Here is a 26,455-nt window from a genome sequence, read left to right as displayed (position 1 = left end):
TACTGGGGACACCAAAATGGACTGTCTTGCATTCCTGGGGTCATCCAACCTGCATCCCTAAGCACATAGACAAAGTCCTTGTTTCCCTCTTCCCTCAGAAATGTCTCTAGAGGTGGAAACGGGTGGATTCTGCAAGGAAACCTTGGCATATGGTAGTTCTGAACATGCTGAACTGTTCCAAGAGAGAAGTCCCTGCTCTGGCTCTATGCCCATCTCCTTAGAGTGTCCCACAAATCCTCTTTCCCTGGGGACATGCTGCCTGGTATGGGGTCTGAGCACCCCCACACTGGGCCCAGAGTTTCTTTCCAATGTTGGGGAAGAAGGCAGACCCCCACACATGCTGTGGGTTATTTCTGGGGCTGCCTGCGCAGGCAGGGCTGTGCCCACGCTGTCAGGATACCGCACAGTGAGACACCTCGCTTTGGGAGAGGGGACAGGGACAAATGCAAAAAATACAGAACAGGCACTGAAAATGTGACTCCTGGTTGCCATGGCTATATTCCTCCTCGTAAACCCGCATCACGGCCACTGAAAGACAAAGGGAAGGTGGTTCAAGGCAGCCAGAGTCTCTGCCATGGGCACGCTGTGGTCTTCAGAGGACCCATGGGGAGGATGGCGAGTGCTGCAGGAGGCTCCTCCTGGCAGATACCGCTTGTGGCAGTGCTCATTCCCACAGATGTCTCGGGGCCCTGGAGCGCTCAGATTTGTACCTCCTGCTGCTGCCAAAGCATGAGAGCCCCTGAAGCATGAACCCCCACCGCTGCACCCTCCGCCACTCTCCTTCTGGGCATCAGACCACGAAATGGGTGTAGTGGGAAGGGATCTCCAGAGGTCATCTTGGGACTCAGGTCACCAGCCCTTACCCTGTTTGCCCATCTCCTTCTCGTCAAAGATGAGATTATTCCCTTCAGCTGCCAGAGGCTGAAAAAAATATGACTCAGATCTGATTTTGTACCACAGCAGTTAGATTTTCAGTCCTGTGCAGGGGAAACAATGAAAGGTGAAATCCCTGTAGGGAAGGATTTGCGAAATTCTGCGGGAAATTGGTATTACAGGTAATTGTTTCCTGCTGAGAGAATCTAACAGAACTTTACAGAAAAGCTGCCCCTTTCAGCAATATCCACTGCAGCATACCTAGGCACAAAAGTCTGTCTCTAGCATAAATATGCTTCGCTGCACATTTTCCTGCTGCACCTGAAATCTAATATTGGTTAATTCCACTGGGATTTCCTTTAAAAGAGATGCCATCGTGTAGATGATAAACCTGTTAAATTGCAAATGAGGTGAAATGGTGGGTGCTTTGGCCTCTTGAGAATGAAGACTTGGAGTATTAACGGTAGCTATTGAGGCTTACCTCTTGAAAACGTGTAGGGAAAGTTTGTGGACTACCCGAACAAAACCTCCCCTCCTAAGCAGGCTCATACTGCCAGAAGGCACCAACTTTGTTTCATAACATTTGGTTGAGGCTAAAAAAGAGCACTTACGAGGAGCTTCTTTTTTGTATCTGGTTCCCAGTATTTGGAGAGTATGTATGTCCTTTATTTCTCCCTGTTGAAGGTACCCTGTTAAAATAAGCCAGCATTAATAAAATAATAAATACGAAAATTAATGTCATACTAGCTTTTACCATTTTATATGGTCATGGATATGCTTGTACAGATCCAGAAAAATCCTTTTTTTTCTCTAAGCCAGGACACCTGTGTCAAGTTACTCTGAGCTGCAATAGTGTTAACAGTGGAGGGGAGAGAGGGTCCTCAGACAAGCTCTCCTCTCCACTCTTCCACTGAACTCACCAAAGTAGACTGAAGGCCTGGATACTGATTGCTGGATCGAGTACTGCTGCCCATTGAATGAAGCCCTCTTGCTCAGCTGCCTCTGACATCTCTAAATTTGAAGCAACAGAGACTTTGACCTAGACAAAAGAAAACTTCTGCTTACAATTATAACAAGCAGAACAAAACCAAGAGCACTGTGACTGTTTTATTAATAGTGTGCTTTGCTGCTCCCAACCTTTGCAAAATCTGTGTATCTGGCTCTCCGAGAATATTACTACTTGGACTTATTTCATATGGATTGTGAAGGATAAAGACATTCCTGAAAGCTCTCTTGCCAGCTCTGCTGCTCTGCCAGCACCAGTAATTGGAGAAGAAATGATGGTCCCTTTGAAATACGGATTGCAGCATGGCTGGAGTGTGGGGCCCAGCCAGATACACATGCATGGACAGATCTACAGACGATTCATTTTCCATCCCACAGTAGCCCTCGTGTTCCCTCTTCTGCTGCTCTGCAGTTTTCCTGCTGAGGACACATGTAGGCAGAGAAGACACCAAATCTGATCTTTGAAATCATTTCAGAAACATGCCTCCACATCAGGGTCTTTTCCTGATTGTAGGAAGAGGTTCCAGTGGCAGAAGGCTGGAGCAGGAAGGAGCTCAGATCTCATGTTTTGCTTACATGTCTCTGTAATAGCTTTATGAAGAATTAAAGCATTTTTGCAGGACTGAAGGGTGCTGATGGCATCTGGTTTAACATGATAAACCCTGCTTGTCATCCCTCATTTACTGGCTATCAGATCAGCTCATCCGTTGGATTGGTATAGTGGCTCCTTGACATCATCAGGAGTGAGTGTTACATCGATTAAGCCTTTTACAGTCCAGCGTGGATTTAGGTAAACTGCAGTAACTGAAGGGCTTAATGAGAAAAACAGCCTGCGCGTGTAGAGCCCTACCTGAGACATACACTTGAAAAGTGCAAGTGTCTGTTACACGGACCCCTAACTGCTTCATCAGGCGAGAGGAGAAACCTGGCAAAGCTTAAGCTCTCGTGGCAAGACACATGAACGTGGTTGAGAGATGTCTGTCAGATCACCTAAGCAGATACTGAGGCTGCGGGGAGGGGTGCTGCCATCCCAACTAAGGCACTCCCAGCATATGCGCCTCAGCTCGTCGTCTACCCGGAGAGCTTCCTTGGAAGTAATTGGCTTCTTCAGGAGCAAAGTGAACAAGCTGTAGTAGAAGAGCAACTATGCTTTCTCTGGCTCCCTCTAAGTCACAGGAGTTTGATAACCAGATCTCTGTAGCTATTTTGAGCTCTATCTTGAGGAAAGAGGCACAAGGACAGACAGGCTCTGTAATGTAGTAGAAGAATTGGTTAATGGACGAAATTTATACTGCGTTAGGAATGGCTTTAAGCAGACTTGTACAGCTCTATTGATGGGTGGCAGTATGAGTGGCTTTGAGCCTGGTGTCCCATGAGCCATCCAGCTTCCACACATGCAGCAGCCGCCAGACTGCAGAGTCCACCTGGCTCCACCCTTCCCTATCAGGCCATCAGTAGCAAGGGCGATGGAAGAGGGAATAACTGTTTTCTGTGATGGGTACATTCATCACTTCTATCCTGGATCCCTCTTAGGGAGTGGGAGAAGGGGAGTGCTATATGGGAGAAAATATACCCAAGACAGGTTAGTGGCAGCCTCTTCCCTTGTCACCCTTGTCACCATGCTCACCATGAGTCTCTGGCTGCAAAGAGCCAGCCAGCACCACTCTCCTATGGCATCTATACTGATGGGGAAGAGCAGCACCAGCCATGGTTTGAGCAAGAGCAGCTCCAGCTGCTGAATTCAAAGCCCAGGGCACAGCTGCAGAGCATCTGAGTGGCCCCAAACATGGTCACCTGGTCTACAGGGCTGGATGGAAGAACGGCAGGAGGCAGGCTCCAGTGGCCAAGCCCAGCTAAGATGGCAGCACCTAGAGTCACCCCCATTGCAGAAGTCCAAGTTTTTAAAGAGGTTCTGGGAAGGGGTGTACAAAAGGGGGAACCTAAGTCCTTAGGCAGCTGTGAATTGCTGCCTCGGATTTAGGCACCTAAGTGCTTTTTTGGACCTCATCCCAAACACTTCATTGAGTGAGTGTTGCATTAACAACAGCCCAGACAGAGGATAAGCAGCAACAGAAATGCTCCAAGCTGCTCTTTTAATGCATCCTCGGATGTGAACAAATGATCGCTGCAGAAACAGCTGTACTGGGTTATAGTGTCATTGCCCCAAGCTGTTTCCTTCATCATTTCTACAAGGAAACACCCCTCAGCAGAGCTTTCCTCACTGACTTCACTGCAAAACCATCAGCCTAGTGCTCTCCAGAAAACTATCCAGGCTAGTACCACTGATGGTGTAGAAGATTTGCAGCTCCCACCATGCATGCCTCTGACCTTGTTAGAGAGGAAGATGGCTCCTGGCGGGTAGAGGAGGACAGCATCTTACAACAGTATCGTTATTTCTGTAGTGATCATTTGCTCCTTTCCTTAAATATGGAGCAGCCACTTGTAAGGATCTGAGCTATACTCTGAGTTTTGCAACTCGCTCTTCAGCTTCCCTTCTGAGACGTGTCAAGTACCTACATGGTTTGTGGTGCTGCTTATGACCGCTAAGGTCATGTTCAATAGAAGAAGAACAGAGGCTTGTCTAGAAATGATGGGAATTAAACGTAAGGCTGCATGTGCCGTTTTTCACTCTGGGCAAGTGCACTCTGACTTTGGAGGATACACGGTCGCAGGTGTACGCTGCCTGCAGGGCACAACAAAAGGCAGAGCTGAAGTAAGAAAACCCGTTTCTATTTTAACTTTCTCCTTGGAGTGGATACAGCTCAGCTTCTCTGATGTTGCCTGCCCGACTAAGCTGCATGTGCAGGGGAGGGTTTCATCTGCTTTCAAACAGCAGCTCATTTGGAGGCTGGCTGGCTGCTCTTCTCCCAGAACCTTCCTGAGGACAGAGAAGGTGTTCCAAAACAGCTTGGACGAAGGATCTCCTTCGAGGTTCAGGTCTTTCTGAGGTGAAAGGAGGCCTTGGGAGGTCGCCCCCAACCTTGGGAGGTGGATGTGAGACCCTCCAGGGTAGGGACTTGCCCATGGGGATGACTGGATTCGGGCAGGCTGCGTCTTTAAACAGTCTGTGTGACACTTCTGTATCACAACGCTGCAATATGCCCAAATACCAGGGGTGAAGCTTGAGCCAGTGAAAGAAAAGTTGTGATAAATTAGGGCTTCCGTGGTGGCTGTTTCTGATCCGAAGCACAGAAAATGTGGTGAGGCGGAGGTGTAATTTCCACTGATGAGTCTGAAAGCCCTCTAGTGAATCAGGGGCTGCATAAATTTACAGAAGGTGGCCTCAGACCAAAATAACCTAGTAAAACGCACATGGATGCCTTCTGATTAAACTGATTGAGGTTTTGCCTAATAAAAATCTTTTATTATTTTGGTGCTTGGTTCCATTTTCCCTCTGGTCCTGGATAGAAAGAAGGAAATGGAAGATTTCGGCTTGACAAGAAAAGCATTGTGGTATGAGAGCTTGGATTTCTCTGCCTTCCAAGCAAGATTTCTTTGTAATGTCAGTATCAACTTCTACAAGATAATTAATAGATTTCAATGACTTTCAAACCCAAATACGATCCCTACAGACCTGCAAACCTTTATGGTGCAGGCTGACATTCTGGTGTTGGTGCTGCAGTCCTTTGCACAGTTGCTAAAACTTGAAAGGTTATCGAGCTAAACCACGCTTCCGTAATGCTGCTCAGATAAGCTCTTGGCAAAAGTATTTTCCAAAGAAGTGTCTCCTCTCCAGTCCCTCCAAAATCAATTCCAGTGGAGAGCAGGTAGGAAACCTGTTGGGGGTGCCAACAGTACCCGTAGAAGTGCATGCCCTGTTGCAAAATAATATGAGAGCAAATAACAGTTAAATTCAAGCCTAAAATATACATGCACAAGGCAAGTTTATTACTGTGGGTCTAAAGACACATCCCCCCTCGCTCCTCAAAACCCATCCAGCAGCGGGTGTGAGGGGGGAGGAAAGCAGCTTGGCGAGCGTGACTCTGTGCAAGGGGGATGCTCTGCACACCTATACTTTTTCTTTTTTTGGATTTCCCACTTGAAGCAGAGGTGGGTCCGCACCACCCCCACAGATAACAGCACTCTCCCTGTGTGATTCCATAGCATTAAGTCAGGGATTTGGAAAAGATTTTTTTCTAGGAAGAATGGATTTGAGCCATAATCCTTTGACCCGCTGGCCCGCTCAAGACGGCCGTGACATGTCATTGCTCTCTGATAGAGCTTCTCCACGCTGCCTCTGCCCACTCCCGTGGCCGGGAGCTGCTCCGGGGCGGGTACACCTCCCTGGCCTCACTCCAGGGCTCCGGGATCTGTGTAATCTCCAGTGTCAAGATGTGTTTGGATACGGAAAGCTGCAACACTCTGGTATATATCAGTGAGATAACAGGAGCATCCCCCCGCCCCAGGAGACAGATGCCTGGTGCCGGGTGTTGAGCCGCCGAGGGCCTGTCCCTCCGGGGGCTTTCTGCCTGCTCTTTAGCCCTGGATGACAGTCACATCTTCAAGGGGCTGTTCTTTGGAAGATAAACATAGCTTTTCTGGTTCAAAAATTACAAGCCATTCTCACATTTTCTCTCTTTAACAGAGAAGGAAGGACTGTAATTTCAGCTTTTTGGGTGAGGCTTTTTGTGGGAACACACTGGCATGAAGGGGTCTTGCAAACTCTTGTTGAACTTTTTAAGTATCCTGTTACAGACAAGCCTTTCTTCACGCTCTGCCCTTGCTACTGTGCTCAACTTCTCTTACGAAAAAAAACTGAACAACCTACTATAGATAGCTTTCGGCCCTTGATCTCATAAAAACCAGCTCGCATAGATCTATAGGGGGGAGGCAGTATTTCAGAAAGGACAGTGCTGCCTTTTGAAACGTAAGATTTAAAAAATTAATGTTACTATAGTCAAAAGCTGAAACTGGTGAGTTAAACTTAAATAGCTATTACTTAAGTCCTTATGGAACTAATAGGAACTATGTCACAGAGCATTTATAAAAAGAGCCTTTTCGCTGTGTGCTGTGGTTTTGCATTAAAGCACACCATTTCAGCGATGCTCCCCTCAGCGATGCCGGGTGAACGGGAGCTCCCCAAGGAAGCGCTTGCTGCAGCGGCTCAGTGCGAGCGGTACCCAAAGCTGGTACCCAAAGCCCCGCTGCTCAAAGCACAGCAAGCGCTGTGGGAAGGGTGGTCTCCCAGTTCTGAAGCTGTGTTTATCTCCTGCCTTCTAAAGGCAAGCAGGAGGACTATCATGCCAACAGCTGGCCCACAGCCTAGAGCTGCCGGTCTGACTCCCCATCCCGCTGCCTGCCCCTGCCTGGCTGTGCACGGGTCCCTCAGCACCTCCATGTCTCTCTAAGTGGCAGTGGCCGGGGCTGGGGATGGGGGGGGGGGTAACCTGCCCGAGGGCAAGTTTCCTTTTTTTACCAATAATTACAGTCTGCCCAAAGCTCTGAAGAGTGTAACCCCTGCAGACTCTGTTTCTTGATATTTACTGCTGTAACTATAGGTTCTTTTGCCTTCGGTCTATATTTTTCTTTGTTCCTTGTAAACCTCAGGGCTTCAGTTGTATCTCACAGCAGTGATTTACACGGCCTAGCTGTATCAGTGGAAATAAATAAGAATCCTTTTATCAGTACCGTATTTGCCATCTTCCAGCTAATTGCTTATAAATATATGTTCAGGAATGGGAGGAGACATTCTCAAACCACCTCTTCTGTTTCTGCATTACTTCACATACCTTTATCACCCTGCCCCTTGTGCACCTCCTCCCCCAGGTGCCCTACTATTTCAGACTCTCTTCTCCCAGATAAAGAGCTGCTCAGCACACACTATGTGTTTGCGCGTTAAGCTATCTATATTGCTAAGAATATGTTTGCAGCTGTTTTGAAGATGAAGTTGTTTTTTGTTGTTTGGTTTTAAAGTGAATTTGCAATTTGTTTCATGAAAAAGGCGAAGACTTTTTAGCTAATGCCTGCGGGCAACCTGAGTTTGCTCTCATCCCTCACTGTAACTCCAACAGGTCAGTATCTGAACTTGCCACAGTAAATCTGGAGTCACAGTTGGACAGTGCTGAGGTGTAGCTAGAAGTTTGGTGGGAGGACAGGGTGGCTCCTGCTGCTTGACTAGATGTACATTGGATATCAGACATGACCCAATGGGCTGCTGAGTGTTGTCTGGGAGCTGCTGAGCACTCACAAGTAACGGCAAAGTGGGCATTTCCCTGGAGACCATCAACATCTTGTGATTATATATGATGTCGGACCAGGGCCTGCTCTTCTTTTACCTTATTTGAAGTATGTTTTCCACCAGCACTAGTCCACACTAGGCCAGTGATGTTAATGGGATCCACAGCTCTTGCTAACTCCTTCTTTTTGATTTGAGAAATGAAGCTAGAAACTTGCCTGTGCTTGGAAAAAGACCAGTTCCTGGCTGCACACCTCTCAGCCATGTCCTCTACTTCCCAGTGCCTGTGAGGCTTCGCTCCTTAACAAGTGGTGCTCACATCACTAGCAGGAATGACGATGTGGCCGTCACAGCTCAGCCTCCATATCTGCCCTCATGGAGACTAATGGAGCTGCAATAACATCTGTATTGTACCATTCGTGTACCCTTGTACGTAATGCATCAAATCTACATTACTTTATTAAGCGAACGCAGGGGTTAGCCTTCTCTAGAGCAATAAGCATTCAAATTTTAAGCCAGAAAAATAGGATAGATCCAACATGCTTTGCTACTGCATAACTATTCCTCTTTCATCTTCCCCTACCTTTGGGGATGACCCTCTGCTTCCCCAATCTCGAAACCTTGCTGGGGGGCCAGCTGGAGCTCCTAACCCTTCTCGAGAGCTTTCCAGATGAATGACTGTACAAATATTTTGGTCAGGAAACTCTCCTGAAAAAGGAGGCCTAACTGTTCTGTTCCTCAGCTGGGCGACGGGGGTAATTACTGTGGTAACTTCCCGTCTCTCCTGGGTGTTATGATGAGAAACTCATTAATATTTGCTGAGTACCCTGAGCCAAGTCCTTGAATGAAAGAGCTGTAAGGATTATTTTAACAATATTTAGCACTTCAAAAGTTTTGGAAGCACTACCTAATTTTCGCAAATGTAAACCAGCTAAATTCTGAAGGGTAATTCCTGTGCGCCACACCTCTGAGCCTTTTCAGCAGTCTTCACAATGTTCAGGAGCACACACGGTATACATGGCTATACATTTCCTCTGTGTTAACTGGCCTTTTATTTTTTAGCTTTTTTTTCCCCATTTTTTCCTCCCTCCAGCACACATTTGTGTGTCATACTTTAAGACTCTGAGGTATATCTAACAGACACGATAGCTCAGTCCTTACATCTAAAGGAAAATATTCTCCATCAGTGCACTGTCTCTCCCCCCCAGCAGCCTGTGGCCCAACACCTTGCACAGACGCTGACGGCTGGGTGGTAAATCGTCCTTGCAGAATAGTCACCGCCCGGCATCGTGAAATATTTCCCTCTATTCAATACACACCCATCCCACCTGCTTCTTTGGGATGCTTAGGAAGCGATAAAGTAGTTCAAGGAACGAATCCCCGAATACCAGGTCAAAATACAGCTTAAGAAGCACCAAAGAACTGTCAAATGAAAACATCCCCTCTCCGTGGCGGTGCTTAGTGTTTCCCTTGATGTAGCAATAAAATATCTGAAGCTCTTCTGTTCCAAACTAAAAAGAGGTGCCAGTTCTATAAACAGGTGATTACTGGCGGGATGGGTAATGTGACATGTTTTCTTGCAAAAGGGTAATAGCTGCTTTGTTTATGACTAGCATCTGTTATAAGAAAGTTTAATATATCATGGCTGTAACATGCCATATAGGACAGACAGGAGGAAAAAATAAGCACGGGTTTAATAGCACATCTGTGGCTAGTTAGTTATGGTAAACTTCAGGTATGTGGTGATTTCAGCGTATGCTCCTAAATACATTCCCAGCAACTGGATCTAAGACAAAAACTGTTACAGTCTTTCAGGGAATAATTAATGGATCTAGTCACTTCAAACCACACCAAATTATGAAGAAATCTGCTTGATTTCGATGTAAAAACCACTAATGCAGGGTCACCTCCAGAAATGAGGCTCCAAGCCTGCAACAAACTGGGTAGGAATGGCAGGAAAGCTCTGGCCCCGAGCAGCAACGCTGATGATCGGACATAAAACATAAGCAGAGGACTCCCGATCAGGGAGGTTTTGAGGCCAAAGAGAATTATAAAGGCATAAAGCAGCAATAACTTGCACCAAGCAGAGCAGCACTTCCCATTCACTCATCAGAGCAATGGCACGCAGCAGTGCTCTTGCTGAAGAGCTGGCTGGCGTGCAGCATGCCTGTGTGTTTTTCCTTTTCCTTTCCCTGTGCATTAATTCATCTGTATTTCCCCCATCTGGCCTGTCTCTCTCGTGTTTGTGTGTTTCTGTTTTCCACCATTTCTGTCTGTAACGGCCACTCACTCAGACTTGCAGGCGCTGCTCTTGGTCTCCCGAGGAACCGAGCCCTGGTGTTCCCTGCCTGCCCCGGCACATGGACCCACTCTACCGTGTCCCACGGGACGCTGATCTGAACCTGGCCACTGTGACAAAGGGGACAGCTTATTGCTTGCTGGGTTCGTGCAGCCCCTCCATGCTGCTGCCCAGATACCCGCCTTTGCTGCGCACAGCCACCGCTGGCATCGGGTTCATGGTGTCTTTGCCTTTCTTCTTGCCCCCTGCGAGCCATGCAAAGCAGAGGGGCAGTAACAGCTCTCTGCTCTGTTGCCCCATTGTGTCACCCTGCCCCTCCACACTGATTTTCACCCATCTCAGGAGTCCTCTGTGGCAGGGCAGAGGCTTTAGCGCCCTTTTCCCTTCTGAAAACCCCATTTGTATGCTTCTCTCACAGCCACATTTAGTTCTTCCAGCCTTTTCGAGGCTGGAGCTCTAAACTGAAGAATGTCCAACTATGGTCCCCTTCCCTGGAAAGAGCCAGGAGAGGGAGATCTCCCCAGGTGGCTGCAGGACCATGGGCTTTGTGGGGGAGCAATGCTCCATCAGTTGTATACATTTACTCTGGCCATCAAAAAGCAGAATTGCTTTCCTGTCTGCTCTGCTTTTCTTCATCTTTGCCCTGCTTCTGGCAGTCACGATCTGCGTTGCAGTAGCCACCTGAGACCGCAACCCCATTGATCTGGGCAATGAGCTAAGGCAAAACCAGAAGCGACATCTGGCCAAAGAGTTTGATCTCTGAGAGGCGGAGGGCAAGATGCAGCAGGAGCAAAGGGAGTCCCTGAAAGCTGCGATGCTGCTGAGGAGTGCAGCACTCAGACTTCCCAAACCGCAGACGAATGGCTTTGTGCGTTACACCAGCCCTCTGGGCAATCCCACTTGGACACGACTTGGGGCTGCCAGCCGTCATCAGTCGTTAATTGTGAATCCAGCCCAACAGATCCCTCAGATTCTCTCAAAAATCATGCAATTTGCTTTCTGGTGTCTGACCATCGAGTTATGTTCAGCTCAGGTTTTCAGGCTTTTCACTGCAACAGGAGAGCTAGAAGCACGGGTGGCTGTTTTCCTTTTTTAGGAGGAAAGCTCTGTTTCTCCACTCGAGGCCCTTTGACTTCACTCGGGGGAAATCTTCAGTGACTGCAGGACTCCAAACAAATCTGCCGAACTGCCTCCTTCCATGGGCTGTGCCTCCCTTTACAGCCCACGAAGTATTCTCAGAAGAGGTGTAACAAAAAATGCCCCCAGGTGCAGAGAGGCAGCTCTGAGGTGTCTCTGTCCTCTGCACTTTTGTCGTACTCTCCACAGGCTGTGACCTCCTGACGACATAAAGATGTCCCTTCCCTTCACCTTGACATTGTTCAGCAAATGATCCAGATTTCCTTCCATGGAGTGGAAGCTTCAGCCTGTGCCCCCCCCTCCTTCCCATCCCCTAAAGCCAGTGCCACAGCAGCTTTCCCAACGGAGAGCAGAGAGCTCCAGCAGTGAGGACCTGCTCTGTGTGGTGCACCGTAACTACCCACAGGGAGCAAAAGCTTTTTTGTTTGGGAAGAAGGGATATAAACAGGACTGTCTCCTACAACCAAGGAGAGCGAAAAGCTCAGAGCTGCAGCCATGCAGATGAGAAAATCATCCTGGAATTTTTTTTTCGTACAAGACAGTAGAGACAGGTATTTAAAAAACCCACAAGTCCCAATTTGCCTGTCAGAGTCGAGATATTTAAATAATAAATGGTAACTTGTGCCAGCATGGCTTCCTTGATGGAAACCTGCGCTGCCGTCACACCCACAAGAAGCTGCTCTGTGACAAAACCTAAACTTTCTAGTGATTGACTGTGTCAGCTACAAGGCTTTACCGTGGGAAAATACGTGGGTTTGCCAACCAGCAAAGCCACAGAGAACTCCCCAGGTACCCTGCAGGGATGGGGCGTAAGGTGCCTGCGCGGGGTCCTGCTGGAGGTCCTCCTGCTGCCGGTGGCATTACCCTTGGTGGATACTTCATGTGTCAGCAGCTGCAGGCTCAGAGCCTCACTGCTGGAAGACAAAAGGAGATGTCCATAGAAAAGCAGGTCAATGACGATTCCTTCCAGCTCCCTACGAAACCAGGGCACTGGGAAACCTGTACTCAGTTCTGGGCTCTTCTGCAGACTTCTCCCGTGACCTTGGACTCATCATGTAACTTCACTGCCCTTGTTTTCTCGCTGTTAACTAGAGCAGGTATTGAACAGGACTCAATTTATGAACAAGTGTAAAGCACTTTGATAGCCTAGGGTAAAAGTCAATTAAGACACGGCAAGCAGTTGATGGGCCCAAGCAATTGCTGAAGTAAATGATTCACAAACATACTGTTTCAAGAGTGGCTTTAAACCAAAACAGATTTGCAAACTATTCACCTGTTTCTAGAGGCTGAATAAATGACGGGGAAGGGAGAGGTGGGGAAGCAGGCAACGAGCAGTGCTTTAAAAATACTTGCGGATGTCTGTCATGGTTTCAGCTGGGATGGAGTTAACTGTCTTTCTAGCAGCTGGTGTAGTGTTATGTTTTGGATTTGGGATGAGAAATGGTGTTGAGAGCACACTGGCGGTTTTGGTTGTTGCTAAGCTCTCGAGACCTTTTCTGCTCCTCACACTGCCCCGCCAGAGGGTAGACTGGGAGTGCACAAAAAGTTGGGAGGAGACACAGATGGGACAGCTGACCCCAACTGACCAAAGGGATATTCCACACCATGTGGTGTCATGCTCAGTATATAAAGCTGGGGAAGAAGGAGGAAGGGGAGGACATTTGGAGTTATGGCATTTTTCTTCCCAAGTCACCATTATGTGTGATGGAGCCCTGCTTTCCTGGAGATGGCCCGAGATGGCCCAACGATGGGAAGTAGTAAAGGAATTCCTTGTTTTGCTTTGCTTGCATGTGTGGCTTTTGCTCTACTTATTAAACTGTCCTTATCTCAACCCATGAATTTTTTCTCACTTTTCTGATTCTCTCCCTCATCTCAGCTGGAGGGAGTGAGCAAGTGGCTGTATTGTCCTGGTTGTTGTCTGGGGTTAAACCATCACAATGTCACTGTGAAATCCATGGTGAGAACAAGCCCTTTGGGTGCTGGCAGGCACAGCGCACTTTGAAAGGGTCTCTTCTGGTCCCTCTCCATCCTTGATGGACCCCATCTGCAGATTTTCCTTGTGCTGACAAAGTCGATGTCTTCTCAGTGAAGCTGTGGGCTGAGAGAGAAAGCAAGAACAAAAAAAATCCCACAACATCTCTTCAGTGGAGAAAAGTGGTTTGGGCCGGACTGGCCACTGAAATGCACAACAGATGCTCTCCCCGACCTGTCTCTCCAAGGAGAGGAGGGAGAGAGAGAAAGAAATTTATGAGTTTAGAAGGAACTGAACTAATTTAATGAAATATTAATAATAAAATAAAAAGAAAATAATGACATATTTACAATATATGCAAAACCACATCAAGCTCCCAGGATGACGATCACGTCACTGTCAGGCACTGGGAAAGTCCCAGACTGGACTCAGCGAGGGATGGGAACTGGATTCCAGATCTGGACTGAGGAACACACAGATCCGGGTCAAAGGCAGGTGAACAGAGAGAATCCTCCTCGGATGCTGGGCATTGAAGGAAGAGGCCTGACCCTTTGATCCCTCAGCTTTCATACTGAGCATGCAGATGGGATAGAATATCCTGCTGGTTTTGGGTCACCTGTCCTGTCTGCTCCTCCCCACAGGTGTGACCTTCTACGCTTTTTTGCTTCCGACTCTCCAACGGGGCAAAATAATGAAGTTAGCTGACCTTGGCTGTTACAGCAATAGAATCGTAGAATCATAGAATAGTCTAGGTTGGAAGGGGCCCTTAAGATCATTGAATCCAACCATCAACGTAATAACACTGCCAAAACCACCACTAAACCACGTCCCTCAGCACCACGTCTGCCTGTCCTTTAAATACCTCCAGGGATGGTGATTCCACCCCTTCCCTGGGCAGCCTGGTCTGATGTTTGACAACCCTTTTGGTGAAGAAATTTTTCCGAATATCCAATCCAAACCTCCCCTCGCACAGCTTGTGATGAGTAGGACTAGGGAAGTGATCGTCTCCGTGTACTCGGCACTGGTGAGGCCCCAACTCAAGTACAGTGCCCAGTTTTGGGCCCCTCACTACAAGAAAGACATTGAGGTGCTGCAGTGTGTCCAGAGAAGGGCAATAAAGCTGGTGAGGGGTCTGGAGCACAAGTGTTATAAGGAGAGGCTGAGGGAACTGGGGTTGTTCAGCCTGGAGAAAAGGAGGCTGAGGGGAGACCTTATCGCTCTCTACAGCTACCTGAGAGGAGGGTGTAGTGAGGTGGGGGTCGGTCTCTTCTCCCAAGTGACGGGCGATAGGACAAGAGGAAATGGCTTCAAGTTGCACCGGGGGAGGTTTAGATTGGAGGTTGGGAAAAATTTTTACGCGGAAAGGGTTATTAAGCATTGGAACAGGCTGCCCAGGGAAGTGGCTGAGTCGCCACCCCCGGAGGTATTTAAAAGACGGGCAGACGTAGCGCTTAGAGATATGGTTTAGCGGCGGTTTTTGTCAGAGCTAGGTTGATGGTTAGACTTGATGATCTGAAAGGTCCCTTCCAACCCAGGCGATTCTACGATTCGATGAACTTGGGGCTGTTTCCTCTCATCCCATCACTTGTTCCTCGGGAGAAAAGACCGACACCCTCCCCCCCCACGCACACACACCTCGCTACAACCTCCTTCCAGATAGTCTGTAGGGAGCGATAAGGTCTCCCTTCAACCTCCTTTTCTCCAGGTTAAACGACGCCGTGATGCTCCAAGAGCCTCCGGCGGGGCGGGGGGGGGGGGGGGGGGGACGGGATGGGGCGGGGCGGGGGGCGGGCGGGTCCCCGCCCGCCCCCCGCCCCGCCCCATCCCGCCCCCCCCCCCCCCCCCCCGCCCCGCCCCGCGCTCGGCGCCTCCCGGCTGCCGCGGCCGCTGAGCGCGGCGGCCCCAGCCGCCACCGGAGGGTCCTGCGGTGATCGCCCGGAGAGGTGAGTTCCCGGCAGGTCGTGGAAAAGGGTTAGTGAGGAGTTGGGAAGGGCGGGGGGTGTCGGGGGGGGGGTGGTGGTGGTGGGGGGAAAGGGTCGGACTGGTCCGAAGGCGGGCGGCGATGCGCGGTACCCGGGAGGCGCGGGGAGAGACATCCCCTCGGTATCCCCATCCCTCCTCCGGCCGCTTTGCACCTGCTCGTTCTTCTCTTTACCCGTGTCCCCCCCCCCTCCCCATCACACCCCCCCCCCCTCCCTTTTAGGGCCCAGCTCCCCCTGGAGCAGGAGTCCCAGGGAAGTTAGTCGGTGCCGCTCACCTTCATTCAGCGCCGGTCGCTGCCGTCCCCCCACCCCGTCGCCACCCGGGCGCCGGCTGCCGTTCGGTGCTGGGTCCCGTTGACACCGAGCAGGATGTCTGAAACATCACCCGCCGCCCCTCTCGGTGCTTATTCCCGATATTTACCCAGCAGTCAAATAGATCCTTGGGGTTATTTCCTTTCTGGGGGTTGTTTTAAACCATGTACTGTTGCAAAGGAGATGAAAAAAAAAAAAAAGCTGTTATGTCAGAAGGAGGTCTGTGCTGTTATGTCATTTCATAATTGCCTCAGAATTACAAATTATGGCCTTAGTCTGCTGCTGGATCTGCGCCAAAGGACTCTTGCATCTATTAAGGGTTTGGGTTTGGTTGTTTTTTTTTTTTTTCCTTTTTTTGTGTGTCAAGAGTTGAGAATAATGCCTTTTTTGTGGCATGGACCCTACACATTAAGTTACTCCAGCCCCTGTCTTTAAGTGAAAATACCATGTAACTGTTCTGAGTAGTCGGTCTGATCCGCACAGTCAAGGCATTAAATCTTGGCTAGTGACAATGAGAATTGTGTCCTGCCGAAAAGTATTCAGCTCCACTTCTTTGCATGAGCTGAAGCTTTTTCTCTTTGTCACTTTAAAAGTTCTGATTCTGCCCAGAAACGCTGTTGCTGTTTGTGGGTAACAAACACATGGAAAATAGCAACCTTCCGGCTTCAAACTAAAGAATATCAGATTAATGACAGAGAAGGGCTTTGCAGTTCAGAGATGCAGCCACTGCGAGAGCCTCAATTTGTGCCAGCGCTTAGCTTGTAATCACAGAAGCTAGATCTGCCCTACCCTGCTACGCTCTTGCGGTTCTACCACTCACTGTGGTACCACTTGGAGGAAAAAAGTGTGGTCCTGCCAGCTATTCCCTTTGCCAAAGATGCTGAGGGCATCAGGAGTCCGGAGGAGGTCAAGGCAGGTTGCTGCCGCCGGGTAGAGAAGCTGGGCAGGGCTGTCACCCTCAAGGCAGGATGCTCTCCTAAGCTGTGCCACTGGGGCATGTTATAATACCCACTAAAATACCAATTTAGCCTGTTGTTTCAAAAGCTGGGCCCGCTTCTGCATCCTCCCTTCCTATGGTGATGTGCAGGATTTCTCCATGCTGCAACATGTACTCGCCAGCTCTTGGAAAAGACGGATCTTTGAGAGTCTGCTGGGTTGTGTGTATCAAGTGGCATATTACAGTAGTATATTGTTCTTTAGATGCATAATTTCACTGGCCTCTTACGACCCAAAAAGCACACAGAAAATAAACAAGGGCATATTGTTCAGTGGGAAGGATACAGAAAATTCTTCTGCCTTTGCCGTTTGTTAGGGAAAGATTACTTTTAAGTGTTTCTCCTGATTGTCAGAGAAATGACATGGCACACGTGAGCTCATTTTTTTGCCAAGCAGGCTTTATTTGGAAGGTGAGGCATTTCTGAACTTCTCGGTCACCTTGGAACTAGTTCCGAGTGTATAGCAAAGTCCTGCCCAAATCGTCTCTTCTAATTAATTTGGCCAGAGGCCATCCTAATTAACCTTGAGGGAGTTCAGGGGTGGGAGAGCTTGGTATGAAACAATTGTTCTCTTGTAATTTGCTGTTCACAATGTGTTGACCAAGCCACGAGCTGCATCCCTAAAATCCTCTGGGTCTCTTGCTGAAGCCATTACACCCGTTTATTTGGTTTTTAACAGATGTTGTTTTCCACTTCTTGAGTGGAAAGGGTTATCTCACTTTCTGCAACCTTGTTATTGTGCTTTGTTTGAAGAGCCAGTGGACTCGGGCTTGCTGGGGAAGCTTACTCACCAGTTCCAGCTATGAAGGAAGGGGTTGGTCAGCCTTTCAGCAGTCTTGATGCGATCCTTAAGGTCTCTGTGTGAACTGATGGCATCTTTTCACATCTACCTAGAGATAACCCTCAGTTCTGCTGGTACTGGCAGTGCCTGCAGAGAACAAAAATCAACAGCAGCCTCTTCGTCGCCCAAGTGTATTACAGCTAGGATATTAATAGAATTTGTCAGCCCTAACTCGGACCATCTCAAATGGTGGGGCAAGGGACGGGGTTTTGAAATCTGAGCTAGTCGCAAAAAAGAAAAAAAAAGTTAAAGGCTGAGTTTTGCTTCTTGAAAGTGCAAGTCACCAAGTGTGTGACAAAGGGGGGCCATTTCTGAAAAAAAAAAAGCCATTTCTGAAATTTTAGGATGGTCCCTCTTCCCCCGTCACAGTGATAGCTGCTCACCTTGTTGGTCCAGGGGGGCTCAGGAGCTGGGCCACCTTTCACCAGCCTGGGCTCACCTCCCCCACCGGTGGGCAGCTCTGCCCAGCACACCCAGCGGAGCCTGCCTGTAGGCTCTTCCAGCGTCTCTCTCATTTTTTTTTTCTGCGCTAAAGCATACAAATGCTGCTTTGGCATTTATTTTCTGGCAGTGCAAGGGGTCGGGGGGAAATCCTGCTGAGACTACAAGGCAGGACACACAGATGCAAGAAAGAAAGATCAAAGGCGTCTATAATACAGGAAGAAGCAGAGGGTCAATCCAGAAGAGAGGGCATTTGATTATACGTACAAGGGTAATATAAAAGGGATAACAACACAGGAGAGGATGGCAATGTCTGAAAATGAGTAAACAAACAGATGCATAAGACTATGCTGAGAATTTATTTACTCCAGCAGACACAATCCTTATCTCTTTGAAAGAGGAGAAGACCACACCAACTTTGGAGCGCCTCCTCTCCCAGCCACGTTTGTGAGCAGGAGAAAGTGTTTGTTTACGGATCTCTCCTCCGTGAGTCCTGGCCTGATGGGCTGGCCCGTCCTGCTGTGATTAGTAGGATGCTAATGTGTGTAATCCTTTTGATCACAGAGCCCAGGCTCTATAAGTCACGTCACTGTCACCTCAAAGAAGTTCAACTATGTGATGGATCCCTTATTAAAAATTTGTACTTCGAAACATTTAATATGGTCATTACTGAGATTTGGGGCTTTTTTTTGGTTTGTGCAGATGGAGAGCTTTTCTGTTAAAAAACATGCAAACAATAATAATGGTCCATATAGTCCTAGTGTGGGAGTAGCTTATTAGCACTCTGCCATAGGTATTTTAGGTGGGATGATTAGCCCTTAACATCTTGATTTTAAGATGTGAACAACAAATGTGATTCCATGTGCTTTGTTCCACCACAATGGATTGCTCTGTCCAAAAGTGTCATAAACAGCATGGAAACATTCGTCCAAGTCCTAAAAAATACCCTCTTCTGCAGTTCCTTTTTGGGAGGGAAAGAGTTGGCTAATTATGCTTTGTTTAATAAATGTACTATTTTGTTCTCCTGTTGTGACAAACAAAAGCTGTCATTTGAGGAAATACACCATATGCTGCCAATTGGTCGAAGGACTGGTTGTATCTGGAGCGCAGAGTAGCACTGAGTGCTCTTTAACAATTGCTCCTTCTCTGAAAAAAATCTGGACCGATTTCAGTGGAGTAGTGTGCCGCTCTGTCATCGGGGGAAGCGAGCTGTTGACATTTTGAAAACCAGCTAATGCGAGCAGCGGTATCTGTGCATGCGTGGACGTTTCCTCTCTCCCTTTATGCGTTTACTTCTATTTGGATGCTTACGAGCCTCAGCGAATCAGTGTTCAGTCGGGGCTGGATTGGTCCATGGCAAATTTAAAAATCAACCTTATTACGGATACAAACTCCCATCCATGTGCCATCAGACACTTATTTCATCATTTTGCAAACCCAGTACTCAAACACCCATATTACTTAAAAAAAAAAAAAAAGAGAATCTAACTCTCTTCCATTTTTTCTTGGCAAATCTGAGAAGGCAAACTTTGAAATACGACCTGGAACCTCCTAACGAACGGGGCTGTCAACCCCTGGAGAGCAGCCGACACTCGTTAAGGTCTCCCCCAGGAGATGCTCTGCTCTCTCTCTGATGCCACAGTGGGTTTGCTGATGCATCTGCACCGGTGAGATAGAAGACAGGAATAACTACCGTCTGAGAGTTAAACAAACTCTTCGAGACTCGCTCCTCCTCCCCACTTCCTAATTTTATTGGAGACACACCGTTTCATTAATTCATTCTCTGGCACAGTTCCTCGGTGATTTCAGTGAGGACTTTTTGCTCAGGGAATGCAAAGAGAATGTGAGCTGTAATTTCCTCTGTCTGTGAATCCCTGTGTTAGTGAAAAAATGTGAACCCTCCTGCTCACAGGTAATGAGGGTTAAACACAAAAATTCACAGATTTCTTTTTAATTTCTGTGAGATGAATGGGAGAGACTGGCCTGGGAAGACATGCAGAGCCAACGTAGAGTTGGCTTATCTTCCAGCAATGACTTTGGCACATCTTCCCATGTCGTCAGCAGAGATGATTGTGCATTTAGCACTAGTGGCTTTGAAGCCCTCAGTGTGGTGTTGGCTGTAATGGGAATTTTCTTGAAGTTTTGCCTGGTGTGTGTCCGTGATCTGATATGAGTCCTTTGGTCAGGACCCTGTTCTTGTACTTCCACTCAGCACATCTACTGCCTCTTTTCTGCTCAAGATCCTGCAACGTGTGGTGTGTCTCTTGTGTCTCAGACTCCCTATCCCTCCCATCCCTGGAGGAAAGGCAAAGTTTCTGTTCCTACTGCGTGGTGTTTGCCACCCTGCCAGGCCTGCCTGCCCTTGGCACCCCCTCACTCCTCCCCAAAGGGCAGAGGCTGTCAGGAAAGGGGGTTGCAAAGTAGGTCATTGGTGGCATTTTGTGATAAAGTGGCTGTTCTACTTCGGACAGTCGTAGCCGTGGGGGAAAGGCACATTGTAATTCAGGTAAGGTGGCTATTTATAGGACTAGGAATCTTGTACAGAAGCATTTTGATTTTCTCAGAAATGTGTGGGGCACAACAACAAAACGATACCTTTTTGGGGGGGAGGCAGCGGAGAAATGTCAATGTGTTTAGTGTCCATCCCAAATCCCTTGGTTCTGAGGCAGGATCTGCTTCATCTGCACCATTCCTGATAGAGCTTCGTTTAGCCTGCTCTTGAAAACCTCTGCTGATGGAGATTGGCAGCCTCCCTGCCTAACCAGTGGTTAACTATCATCATGGCAAGACGGTTCCCCTTAATATCTAACCGAAATCTCCCTTGCTGCATGCTAAGCCAGTCCCTTCAGTTTTCCACATCCGCAGGGAGCCGGATAAGATTATCACTGCCTTTTAGCAGCCTGACATATTTGAAACTTGTTATCATCTCTCATTCTCTCACCCTCATTCCTCCTCCCTTTTCTTTCAGCTAAACAAGCCCACTTCTTGTACCCTCTTCTCAAGGGCTCACACTTCCTAAACTGCTTGTGAGCAAGTGGCAGGGAGCAGCGTCTCGCTTGAGGTAGGGCCCAGAACTGGGTCTGAGGCTGAGAGGAGTAAAGAGCCTGACATGTGGTGCTGCTCTCAGTATATCTCCGAGCACATTCACCTGTGTGAACCAAGCCCCACGCTACTCTTGATGTCTTCTCTCTTCACGGCTCCAGCCCCCGAGACTCCTTTTTGCACTTGTGCATTGCTCCCTTCTTCTTCAGCACAGTGCTTTACACCTGCCCATATTGAGTGTCAGTCACTCATTTCAGACTGCGTCTCTAATTTATTAAGATTTTATTCTAATTGTAATCCCTGAAAATGCTCGCAGCACTCCCTACAGATTTGGAATTGTAATCTTTATTCTAATTTACAAGTCATTAATGGAAATACCGAATAGAGCAAGACCCCAGGCTCAGACCTTTTCAGGTTGACATTGAATTTACTAACTATTCCTTGAGTACAGATTTGAAACATTTGTATACCCACCTAGAGTAAATTATACCTAAATTGTATTCACCTGATTTGCATATATCACATGCATCCATCAAAAGCTTTCCTCGTTCCAGTGTGCGACTTCTACTGTCTTTTCCTCCCTAGTCACTATGCTCCCAGCTCCGTCAAAGAAGAAAATTAAATTGATTAGACTTAATTTGTTCTTGACAAGTCTGTGTTTTCTGTTTTCTCATGACTTTATCTTGTGGGAGTGGATGCAGCTGCGGTGCAGGGCGGGAAGCAGGGAGCTGGAAACGCTGCTGCTCCTCCTGGATCGCATACTCGCTCCCTCCCGCTCCACGATAAATTGACACCTGTTATAAGTATTTACAAGTGGGTTGAATAATAATTTGTCTGAGTTGATATCAAAGCCGGGCTGTTTGTTCTGTGGAACCTCAGATCTGTCTCCTTCCCCCCTTTGTTTGAAGTTAGATAATATGTTTGCCCTTCGCCTATCCTTTGAGAATTTCTAGGAGGTATTTACTCATGGCTCGGGGGCTGCCCTGGCTCGTTCCCTACTCCTTCCTTACTCCTAGCCTACGCTTAATTAAGCGCTGCCAACTTGAATACATCCAACTTACGTTAATATTCTCTAATCTCTTTTTCCTGTGTTCTAGACTATCTTTGCATTAAATATCTAATACTTGATCATAGTGAACATTGTTGTTGAAGGCTCTTCAAGCACGTGGATTTGATCTTTCCCGATGGAGCGCGTGCCTGCCAGCCAGCGAATGTGGTGGTGGTTGTTTCCGCAGCGGAAGGCAGGGGCAGGGGCACGGCGCGCCGGGGCGGCTGCACGCACAGTAGCCTACCATTTACAGTCCCATCTGACTTTTATCGTCCCCGAAAAGATGAAATGATGAAGGCAAAACCTTATTGAATGTCTTTATTTTTGATATGCTGTCTCCTATGCACCTATGCAAAACCAGAGTGAGAAAACAGGAGCAATTACAATGGCCAAAGACTTAGATATTCTCCTGGGATGTTGCTCAGGGTTATATTTAGACTGAGCGAGTGGTACCATCTAGTATTAAAACTTCTACTACAAGAACCTGTTTTCCATTGCTGTAGTCTGTCAGGCTTTTATCACTTGATCTGAGCCTTTCAGGTTGTGTCTCTCTCTCAGGCTAAATTTATTTTAATATCGTCAGCTAAACCAATTCAACCATTTCCAAGAAAAACTAGGGGGGAGGAGGGAGGGGAGAAGGAATGTTGTTTTGCCCACATTAAAAAGGGCAAAGAAAAGAAATCCTCCAGCTGTTTGATTGAGACCTGCGGTGCCATCATGATCGGGAACAGGATCTGTGGTGACAAGGCTCGGAGACGTCTGCTCATGTTCTTGGCAGACTCGTCTCTGGTTCTAGACGCTCCATTTTCCAAAGATTTCTCCCGTCCATCATTTTTCCCTCTCATCCCTCTGGTGCCCAGCAGCCCAGCCCTGTGCAGGGATGGTGCTCATTCTCTGACCGTTCCAACCGATGGGCAAGCAGAGCATGCCCAGGACTGCGGCGGTGGAGCTGGATTGTCCCCATAATGACAGCTCCTGCTTTTTCCAGGTGAGACAGGGTCTCAGACCTGGGAAAAGAGAGCAGGCACAGAGGTGCTTCTGCTGGAAATGTAGATGTGACAGAAGGTAGTCATCAGGAGGGGAAGGAGAAAATGGGGGTGATGGACGCGAACTGAGGACTCCTCAGGAGAAGCTGTAAGGGGTGCAGGATGGCAGGGTGGTGGGCAGTGCAGGAAGAGTGGCCAGACTGGTGGCATCAGGAGACGGGAAGGCAGGGAAGGGATGGTGGGGGGTGGTGGGGGGTGGCAAGAAGGACAGGTGGGTGTGGGAAGTGGGACATGAAGGCAGTGGGGCGCACAGTGGTGAGGAGTTAACAGAGGTGGGAGGGATATGACACTGCCTGGACAAAAGTGATGGTGCTGGATTAGATGGGCAGAGGGATGGAGGACAGTGTGGTAGACAAATTTCTGCAACCAATTTTTTGGCTCATCCCATGCCTTCATTGTGTGGACAGCTGACTTTCCACACTCGAGTTGATGTGCAGAGGCACTAGGTTCTTGCAGCAGTTGCTTTGAACATACCTAGTTCACTTTTAAGGCTATATGCTTTAAAAAATCATGTTGTAGGCACTTCAGACTAGGCGCCTAAAATGGAGAGGATTGTTTTCACTTTAGTCTGTCTGTATAAATACTTCTGTCTGGTACATGTCTGATATGAAATGGGAATAATGTCACCCAGACATGAGTGAAGATAAGCTAGCTTAATGTGCGACCCATCTAGATAATACGCTTTGTAATTCAGATGCCTGTTAGTAACTCCGTCTTCAGAACAGCGTTTGGATAGCTGCTGTAGATAAAGCCTGGGCAGACTACCATCACCTAGGCTGCACAGCAACCCAGGGTGCAGTCCTGCAGAATTCAGTAGCCTGAAGTCATGTTAATTACAGCCTGCAGGAACTTGTGCGGCCATTCAAGGTGCCTTAATTTTGGCAATTCATGATGTTTGTATGCTTCATTTTGCAATACGGGTCGTGTTCCTTCAGTGTTTTCTTTTCTGTAAAGTTGTGCAGAATCACTTACAAAAATGTTACAAACAGTTCTGGCAGAGGTGGGCAGGGTGAATCATGCGCAAGGACTTCAGGGGTCGTATTCAAACAGCATAAAGGTTGCCACCCTCCACTTTATTTCAAGTAGCAAGTTTTTCAAGGGCAGGAGAGATGTGACAGAGGGCAGCCAAAGATAAATTCTCTGCCACTTCTGGTCTCCCACCCATACGTGGGTGCTGCGCCAGGACGCTCTCTGGAGCCAGGGCTAAAGGAAGGAGCACGGCAATGGGCTGCTCGAAACACCATGCAGGGAGGATTCAGCGGCGTGCCAGACATTTCAGAGCGTGGAGCTGCTTCTGCCACTGCTTCAAGTGTTGTCATTCATCATTGCTGGTACTGATCATCCTACAGGTGGTGGTGGTACCCCTCCAAAAAGGTTTGGGAACCTCTGCCGCTGAAAAAAACTGCAGATAAATGCAGACCATCAATAGAAACCAATGCGTTTCCCCCACTGATGATGGAGTCCAGAAGCAGCGCAGAGGAAACTCTAGCACCAGATTTCTTCAGGGTATCTTTCAGGAGCGCTTTGGGCTTTTCTCAGGGCCAGCAGTGAGGTCCCTGCTCTGGGGCAGAGCACCCCGAGCCGAGGTGCTCTGATGACGTTTCCGTCTGGTGGTCCCATTGTGTCCCGCTCGCCGAGGCTGCGGGTCCCCATTGTGTCCGCGTACAGGGGGGCTGATGCCGGTTTCCGCCGTTCAGCCTGCGCTTGTTTCTTTGCATCTGAGAGTGCTGCTGAGAAGTTTCCAGAGAAAAGCTTGGCCCCTGTTTCCAGTGTAATGTGGAGTTGTACTGGCTGACGGGGACAAGTCGGAAACGCTGGCAAGATAGCAGGCATCCTCAGGAAGCAAACCCTATCAGAAACTACTGATGTCATTGGCAAACAAAACAAATGAGCGCTGGAAAAACAAACTGTTTTCCAGCGTTGTTGATCTTCCCTCAAATTAGAAGCTCTGCACAGCCTTTACTCTTTGGCCCAGTCTGACAGATTATTTGCGAGACAGTGCTGCCGCAACGGTTTTGTTACTCCTGCCAATCCAATTCCTTTGATTTTATGTTTTAGATTTATTTATCTAAGGGAGGATGGGAAGAGCGTCCCAGTACTGCAGCCAGGTTTGGAAAGCTGGCCAGTATCCTTGCGGACGTTGGGTGCTGACATGGTTGATGTCCTGCAGGCTTTGCTCAGGCAGGGCCTCCGGCTCCCCTGTCCCCTGCCAGGTCCGATGTGGGGGGATGGTACCTCCCCGTGACTTCTGCTCAGCCCTTTGAGGCACGTGTTCCGACAGTGTCCTGGCTAGCAGCCACTTGCCACCGCTGCAATGGGCACAAAGCCTTTTGCCATGTGGTAGGTCTGAGGACAGCTTGTTGGGGGGTTTGGTGCCCAGGGCACCACACAGGCAGAGGGGTGCAGGCTTCTCCGTCTTATTCGTTCCCATTGCGGAGCTGTGATGGGCACAGTGACAGCATCCCACTCCCCGCCAGGCCTTCCCACCGCCCGTAGCACTGCGGGGTTTTCCCTTCCACACGTGCTAAGTTTGCAGAACAGGAGGAGATGGTCGCACCAGTTCCTCACCGTGCATTTCCACCACGTTGCTCTTCACCACTGGTGCCAAAAGGAGGAGCAGAGTAAACCCCACGGGCCGGAGGTTTCTTGCCCACTTGCCTTTGCCTCTCTGATGGCCCCATGGCTGCAGCGGGCGGCAGAGAGAGGGTTAAGCCGCGCTCCAAGCCAGGCTGACAATAATAGCAGGAAAAGCACATTTCTTCCTTGCACCTGCAAGCACTCCGATGGGCTTTCTGCTGTTTATGGTAGTCACATCGGATCTTTCTCTTGTTAGAAGCTGAACAGCTCTAGCAGCCAGCTGTTCTCCTTGCTTTGCTCGTACCTGGCTCCTTTGCTCAGTCCAGGGTGGCGGGTGGATGGAAAATTAGCCTTTTAGGTCAGCATTCAAAAATAACACATGAAGCCTTCCCGTCCTTCCAAGAGGGAAGGGTCCCGCTCCTCCCTGCTTTCTGCCTGCTTGTACTTACTGCTGGCTCGCTTACTCAGAGCACTTACTTGGAATTTGGAGGCCTGTTCTAGCAAGGGATACTCCTAAAATATCTTCGGCACAGAGCTTTATTTCTCCGTTTTTAAGGGGTGTGTAGTATTACATGTGTGAAAAGGGAAGAGATTCATTAAGCTCTAGAGACAAACCGGTTTAAGTGCTCAGCAGGCTCTCAGGCTTTTGAAAAGCCACTTCTGCAGTCTTCCAGTTCACCAGTTAAATTGCGGCTCTGCATAAAAATTGT

General features: G+C 48.5%; 1 protein-coding gene across 2 annotated transcripts in view; it reads left to right on the top strand.

The window, feature by feature from the left end:
* The window catches only part of JCAD (junctional cadherin 5 associated), a 64,156-nt gene that overhangs the window by 20,590 nt on the left and 17,111 nt on the right, over positions 1-26,455 (top strand). Inside the window, exon 1 of one of the 2 annotated variants that reach the window (XM_074574369.1) lies at positions 15,317-15,404. The exons of the other annotated variant lie outside the window; for it this stretch is intronic. The gene's annotated coding sequence lies outside the window, so the exon portion shown is untranslated. Of the gene's footprint in view, positions 1-15,316; positions 15,405-26,455 lie in introns of those variants that run through there. 2 annotated transcript variants of the gene reach the window in all.

This window comes from Larus michahellis, chromosome 2 (genome assembly GCF_964199755.1).
Source record: "Larus michahellis chromosome 2, bLarMic1.1, whole genome shotgun sequence".
NCBI classification, from domain to species: Eukaryota; Metazoa; Chordata; class Aves; order Charadriiformes; family Laridae; genus Larus; species Larus michahellis.
Note: the sequence above shows the minus strand (reverse complement) of the source record. Positions and strands in the feature narration are given on the sequence as shown.